Consider the following 8403-nt stretch of genomic DNA (forward strand, 5'->3'; position numbering starts at 1 on the left):
AAAAAAAATTTAACTGAAAATAAAAAAGGGGGGAAGTTCCCATTGTGGCACAGCAGAAATGAACCTGACGGGTGTCATTTCCAGTGGGTTCGATCCCTGGCCTCACTCAGTGGGTTAAGGAGCCGACATTGCCATTAGCAGTGGTATAAGTGGCATACGCAGCTCAGATCCGAATTCCATGTTGCCATGGCGGTGTTGTAGGCCAGCAGCTGCACCTCCTAGCCTGGGAACGTCCATATGCCACAGGTGCAGCCCTGAAAAGAAAAAATAAAATAAAATAAAATGATAAAAATGGAAAAATAACTGCATTAGTTATGATAACCTATGATATACTAAAATATAACAAACATTAACTTCAAACCCTCAGAACTTTATAGTATCAAAAGCATATCTATTTATTACTCTCAATATATTTTTTTTCCTTTTTTGGCTGCCCTGCAGTATATGGAGCTCCTAGGCTAGGGCTCAGACCCGGGCTGCAACCTATACCACAACTGTGGCAAAGCAGGATCCTTAACCCACTGGGCCAGGCCAGGGATTGAACCTGCAGCCCAGGGCTCCAGAGATGCTGGCAATCCCCTTGCACCACCACGGCCAGTGGTCTCTCTGCTTCCTGCAGTGTTTACTCGAGGGCTCATTCTGATGCGGCAACCACTTTATGGAACACTGCTGGTCTCCATGGCAGAGAGAAAGTGGAGAAAGGAAAATCACACACCGGCCCTTAAAGCTTCCATCCCACCGCGACACCTGCCATTTTCATTCCTTTTTCATTGGTCAAAGAAAGCCACATGGCCATATCTCCGTTCAAGGGCAGACCTGCCACATAGCCAAGAGAAAGACAGGAAATAATTGGTGGCTGACACTCATGTATTCCATAATCTCTCCACTCTGATGGTGAATTTGTTGATCCTCTTTTAAAGTTCTATCAATTTTTACTCTGTACCATAGTTAAACTATAATGTTAGGTGGATACAATTTAGAATTATGTGCTTCTGGGGAGGTGAACCTTTCTCATTGCAAAATAGCTTATTGGTATTAGCCATCTTTTGCTACGCTTGGCTGCAGTGACAACATGGTAGCATGAATCATGCTCTTGCTCTTAAGGAACCCACCCGGAAGTGACACATTTCATGTTGCATTAGTCAAAGAAAGCCACGTGACCGACCACACCTCATTTCCAAACCTCAGTGGCTTACAACAATGAGGGTCGTCTTCTCACTCAGGGCGTACATCCTTCGTGGGTCATTTGTGGCACTACCCACTCATGCTCCGTCTCCTTTCTACCTTATTTTCTTTTTTTTTTTTTTTTGCTATTTCTTGGGCGGCTCCCTCTGCATATGGAGGTTCCCAGGCTAGGGGTTGAATCGGAGCTGCAGCCACCGGCCTACGCCAGAGCCACAGCAATGCGGGATCCGAGCCACGTCTGCAACCTACACCACAGCTCACGGCAACGCCGGATCGTTAACCCACTGAGCAAGGGCAGGGACCGAACCCGCAACCTCATGGTTCCTAGTTGGATTCGTTAACCACTGCGCCACCACGGGAACTCCTCTACCTTATTTTCATTCAAGGACCCAAATGGAAGTAACCTCCCATCTGGGACATGATCTGCTTGTGGCAGAGAGAAAGAACAGTGATTCTCTTTTTTTTTTTTTTTTTTTTTTTTTTTTTTGTCTTTTTGCCTCTTCTAGGGCTGATCCTGTGGCATATGGAGATTCCCAGGATAGGGGTCTAATTGGAGCTGTAGCCTCCAGCCTATGCCAGAGCCACAGCAACACAGGATCCGAGCCACGTCTGCGACCTACACCACAGCTCATGGCAACGCCAGATCCTTAACCCACTAAGCAAGGCCAGGGATTGAACCAGCAACCTCATGGTTCCTGGTCGGATTTGGTAACCACTGCGCCAAGCCGGGAACTCCACAATGATTCTTTTTTATTATTATTATTATTTTAAATTTATTTTTGTCTTTTTAGCCACCACCCTACCCCCCGAGGCCCCCCTACAGCATATGGAGGTTCTCAGGCTAGGGATCTAGTAGGCGCTGTAGCCACCAGCCACAGCCACAGCCACGCCAGATCCGAGCTGCGTTCTGTGACCTACACAACAGCTCATAGCAACACCGGATCCTTAACCCACTGAGCAAGGCCAGGGATCAAACCTGAAACCTCATGGTTCCTGGTCGGATTGTTTCTGCTGCGCCATGACAGGAACTCCAGAACAGTGATTCTTAAAGCTCTGCTCAGGCGTACACACATAATTTCTATTCACGTTTCAGTGACCGAGCCTGAAGTACATGGGGTGGAAAGTACAGGCTTCTTACAGGGAGGAGCAGCAAATTATTGACAGCAATAATAAAATTCATCACACTATTTCTACCAATGCTTTTCACCTCAATGTCTATTTCACCCAAAGTTAATACAGCAGCCCCAGTATGGAATCTCTTTTTCCATTCTTTGACCTCAAATTTTCTCTTAAACATTGTAACATTATGCAGCTAATTTTTTTTTTTTTTTTTTTTTTGCTTTTTAGAGCCACACTTTCAGCATATAGACGTTCCCAGATTAGGGGTCGAATCTGAGCTATAGATGTCAACCTACGCCTCAGCCACAGGAACACAGGATCTGAGCCACATCTTCGACCTACACCACAGTTCACAGCGACACCGGATCCTTAACCCACTGAGCAAGGGCCAGGGATTGAACCCGAATCCTCCTTTATACTAGTTGGGTTCCTTACTGCTGAGCCACAACGGGAACACCTATTTTTTTTCTAAGATGGGTTTTTTTTCGTCTTTTTGCCATTTCTTGGGCCGCTCCCGCGGCATATGGAGGTTCCCAGGCTAGGGGTCGAATCGGAGCTGTAGCTGCCAGCCTACGCCAGAGCCACAGCAACGCGGGATCCAAGCCGCGTCTGCGACCTACACCACAGCTCACGGCAACGCTGGATCGTTAATCCACTGAGCAAGGGCAGGGACCGAACCCGCAACCTCATGGTTCCTAGTCGGATTCGTTAACCACTGCGCCACGACGGGAACTCCTCTAAGATGGTATTACAACCTGTCTTCTAATTAGAACATTTAGATTTTTTTAAATATACTTATGATTAGTGAAACGTTTAAATTTATTTTTCCACTTTACTTTTTTGCTTTTTTTTTTTTTTTACGGTCGCACCTGCAGCATATGGAAGTTCCCAGGCTGGGGGTTGAATCAGAGCTACAGTTGCCGGCCTGCGCCACCTACAGCAACTCAAGATCCAAGCCGAATCTGCAATCTACACCACAGCTCACCACAACACTGGATCCTTAACCCCCTGAGCAAGGCCAGGGACCAAACCCACATCCTCATGGATTCCAGTCAGATACGTTTCCGCTGCACCATAGTGGGAACTTCACTTTATTTTCGATGTGTATTTTTTCCACTTTTTTCTGTTTTTTGTTTCTGCCTCACTTCTTTTTTTTCCCCTTCCCTTCTTTCTTTCTGTTTTCTTTTTCCTTTTTTTTTTTTTTTTTTTTTTTTCCCCCTTTCACCTGCATCTGCAGCATATGGAAGTTCCCAGGGTAGAGGTCCAACTGGAGCTACAGATGCCGGCCTATGGCACAGGCACAGCAACATGGGATCTGAGCTGCATCTGCGCCTACGCCACAGTTCACGACAATGCCCAATCTTTAACCCGCTGAGCAAGGCCAGGGATTGAACCAGCATCCTCTTGGATAATAGCTGGGTTCCTTACTGCTAAGCTACAATGGGAACTCCTATTTTTTTTTTTTTTTGTCTTTTTAGGGCCACACCGGAGGCACATGGAGGTTCCCAGGCTAGGGGTCCAATTGGAGCCAAAGCTGCCAGCCTACACCACAGCCACAGCAACACCAGATCCGAGCTGTCTGCAAACTACACTACAGCTCACAGCAATGCTGGATCCTTAACCCACGGAGCAAGGCCAGGGACTGAACCCCAAACCTCATGGTTCCTAGTTGGATTCATTTATGCTGCACCATGACGGGAACTCCCCTAATTTTTTTTTTTTTAAACACGGTGTTACAACTTGTCTTTTAATTAGAATGTTTAGATTTTTAAAAATATACTTGCGATTAGTGAAATGTTTAAATTTCTTTTTCCACTTTACTCTTTTGCTTTTTTTTTTTTAGAGCCACACCTGCAGCATATGGAAGTTCCCAGGCTAGGGGTCGAATCAGAGCTACAGCTGCTGGCCTGCACATAGCCACAGCAACTGGAGATCCAAGCCACAACTTGGACCTACACCACAGCTCACCACAACACTGGATCCTTAACCCCCTGAGCAAGGCCAGGGATCGAACCCATATTCTCCTGGATACTAGTTGGATTCATTTCCACTGTGCCACAATGGGAACTCCTCCACTTTATTTTTGCTATGTATTTTTCCATTGTTTTCTGTTTTTTTTGTTTCTGCCTTTACTTACTTCTTCCCCCCCCCACTCCTTCTTTTCTTTTTCTTTTTTTCTTTTTTCAGCCCCATCTGCAGCATACGGAAGTCCCCGGGCCAGGGACCGATCCAAATCTCATCTGCAACCTACACCACAGCTGTGGCAACACCAGATCCTTAACCCACTGAGCTGGGCCAGGGATCAAACCAGCAACACCACAGAAACAATTCTGACCATTAACCCACTGCGCCAGAGTGAGAACTCCCTTTCCTTCTTTTTAAAAATAGTTTTCTTCTGCTGGTTTGTTCTATAATTATTTTTTTTCTCTCAATGGTATGCCTTAAATTTTTAACATTCACATTTTATTAGAAGTCTAATGCTCGAGTTCCCTTGTGGTACAGCAGGTTGAGGGTCTGGTGTTGTCACTATAGCAGCTCAGGTCACTGCCCTGGGTTCGATCCCCAGCCTGGGAACTTCCACATGTTGTGGGTGTGGACAAAAAAAAAGAAGTCTCATGTTAATATTTTTATGGACAATGGATCGATAGAACTAATAGCTCCAATTCTTTACTCTATCTATATGCAAACCCTTTGCCATATTGCTTCATAACTCCTTCCTACTATAGTGTTGGACTCAGTCATGTGAGCCGCTTTGGTCAATGAGATGTTTAAAAAGTATTGAAAAATGTACTTGTATATTTCCATTGCTCTTTTGTGTGCCTGTCATTGCCATAGGAACTGATCCCAACTGCCTGGATGGTGAGTAAGAGACACATGGAGCAGAGTCAAGGCCCCCAGCCAAAACCATCCTAGATCAGCTGAACTCAGACATGCAGACAAGCCCAGCCAAGTTCAGCAGAGCTTTCTAACCAAGCCTGAGCAAACACTAGACATGTGAGCAATAAACAAATATAGCTGTATCCCTCTTAGGTTTTGCGGCTGTTTGTTATGCGATAGTTAACTTACACTTTACAATGTTTTAACTTCAGTAATCCTCTTATGCTTTATATACTATTGTTCCATTATTTTGGTTTTGTCTTTTTTTAAACCCACAAAATTATAAACTGTTCTTGTTTATCGCCCCCGATATTTGTTTATACTTACTGTTCCTCAGATCTTCCTCCTGGGATCATTTTATTTCTTCCTGAAACACCTTTTCGGAGATCCTTCAGTTAAATTCTATTGGTAGTAACTCTTAGTTTTTGTTGACCCCAAAATTTTCATTCTTGAAAGATAGTTTGCTAAGTATAGAATTCTAGGTATAAGGTTATTTTCCTTTTTTCTTTTTTTTTTTTTTTTTTTTTTTTTTTGGTCTTTTTAGGGCCGCAACCGCAGCACATGGAGGTTCCCAGGCTAGGGGTCCAATTGGAGCTATAGCTGTCAGCCTATGCCACAGAAACAGCAACGCCAGATCCAAGCCACGTCTGTGACCTACACCACAGCTCCCAGCAACACCAGATCCTTAACCCACTGAGCAAGGCCAGGGATCAAACCTGCATCCTCATGGATACTAGTCAGATTCATTTCTGCGGAGCTACAATGGGAATTCCAGGTTATTTTCTCTCATCACATTAAGGCTGTTATTGCTTTTATTATTATCATTGCTTCTGTTATTGCTGTTGAACAGTCAAGAGCTGGTATCACTGTATTTCTATGGTAAATTATCAGACTTTCTTCTCTTTTTTTTTTTAGCGGCTGCACCTGTGGCATATGGAAGTTGCCAGGCTAAGGGTCAAATTGGAGCTTCAGCTGCAGCCTACACCACAACTACAGCAACACTGGATCTGAGCCACATCTGCAACTTATGCTGCAGCTTGCAGTAATGCTGGATCCTTAACCCACTGAGCAAGAACAGGAATTTCTTTGGGGGGGGTGTTTAATTTTTTTCCCGCTGTACAGCATGGGGATCAAGTTACTCTTACATGTATGTATTTTTCTTCCCCACCCTTTGTTCTGTTGCAATATGAGTATCTAGACAGTTCTCAATGTTACTCAGCAGGATCTCCTTGTAAATCTATTCTAAGTTGTATCTGATAACCCCAAGCTCCCTATCCCTCCTACTCCCTCCCTCTCCCGTTGGGCAGCCACAGGTCTATTCTTCAAGTCCATGATTTTCTTAAGAACAGTAATTTTAGGTGTTCCCGTCGTGGTGCAGTGGTTAACCAATCTGACTAGGAACCATGAGGTTGCAGGTTCGATCCCTGCCCTTGCTCAGTGGATTGACGATCCAGCGTTGCCGTGAGCTGTGGTGTGGGTCGCAGACGAGGCTCGGATCCTGTGTTGCTGTGGCTCTGGCGTAGGCTGGCAGCTACAGCTCCAATTCGACCCCTAGCCTGGGAACCTCCATATGCCGCGGGAGCAGCCCTAGAAGAGGCAAAAAGACAAAAAAAAAAAAAAAAAAAAAAAAAAAAAAAGAACAGCAATTTTACCCACATCTTCATGGACACTGTGTTGGGTTCTTAATCTGCTGAGCCACAATGGGAACTACTCCCTGTCTGCTTTTTATTTATTTATTTACTTATTTATTTATTTTGCTTTTTAGGGCACACCCAGGGTATATGTCAGTTCCCAGGCTAGGGGTTGAAATGGAGCTACAGCTGCCAGCCTACACCACAGTCACAGCAATGCCAGATCTGAGCCGCGTCTTCAACCTCCATGCACCAGAGCTCATGACAATGCCAGATCCGCAAACTATGGAGCAAGGCCAGGGATCAAACCTGCGTCCTCATGGGTCCTAGGTGGATTCGTTTCCACTGTGCCATAATGGGAACTCCTCTGTCTGTTTTTAAAATCACCTCATGCTTTGGTGTTCTGTAGTTTCACCAGACTGGATCTGGGATTTCTCTTTTCTTATCCTACCTGGGATTCATTTGTTTCCTGGGGATGCTTACTTACCTTTCATTGATTCTGGAAGGTTCTCAGCCATCACTATTCGATAACGTCCTTGCTCATATTCACTCTGTTATCTTCTAACATAACTGAGAAGCATAGGATAGACCTTGTTCTTTTTCATTTCCTTGTCTCTCTGGGATGCCTTTGGGGTTGTATTCTTCAAATGAATTTTTAAAAATTAAAGTATAGTTGATTTTCAAATCTACTTTTTAGCCCACTAATTTCTCTTCAGCTGTATCTACTTTGTTATTTAACCCTTCCAATGAGCTATACACTTAAATTGGCTGCTGGTCTTCTCTGCTCATGGGTTTTGTGTTGTTTGATTGTGAATTCACATTCATTTGGAAGCTTATCTGTGGGAATTCTTTGAGACCCGCGTAGACAGTGAATTCTTACACAGAGGACTTGTGTTTGTTTTGGCCAAGTACCATAGGTACTATCTATCCAGGTCCATTTTATTTGATTTTTGTTATTTTAGGGCTGCACCTGGGCACATGGAGGTTCTCAGGCTAGGGGTTGACTTGGAGCTGTAGCCGTTGGCCTACACTATAGCCACAGCAATGCAGGATCTGAGCCACATCTGTGACCTACACCACAGCTCAGGGCAATGCCAGATCCTCAACCCACTGAGCAAGGCCAGGATCGACCCTGTGTTCTCACGGATGCTAGTCAGATTCATTTGCACTGAGCCATCGCAGGAACTCCTCCAGGTCCTCTTTAAATTGAAATGTTCAGGAGTTCCCGTCGTGGCGCAGTGGTTAACGAATCTGACTAGGAACCATGAGGTTGCGGGTTCGGTCCCTGCCCTTGCTCAGTGGGTTAACGATCCGGCGTTGCCGTGACCTGTGGTGTAGGTTGCAGATGCGGCTCGGATCCCACGTTGCTGTGGCTCTGGCGTAGGCCAGTGGCTGTGGCTCCGATTCGACCCCTAGCCTGGGAACCTCCATATGCCGCGGGAGCGGCCCAAAGAAATAGCAAAAAAAAAAAAAAAAAAAAAAAAAAGACCCAAAAAAATAAATAAATAAATAAATTGAAATGTTCAGCTTGGACTCTTGGACCATGCACATAGTGCAGTCACGTAATGACCAGACTTTAGTCATACACCCA

This window comes from Sus scrofa, chromosome 1 (assembly GCF_054392235.1).
Source record: "Sus scrofa isolate SSC_HxYL_T2T_F1_AM1 chromosome 1, Sscrofa_HxYL_maternal_Yorkshire_Landrace_v2.0, whole genome shotgun sequence".
In the NCBI taxonomy this organism is placed as follows: Eukaryota; Metazoa; Chordata; class Mammalia; order Artiodactyla; family Suidae; genus Sus; species Sus scrofa.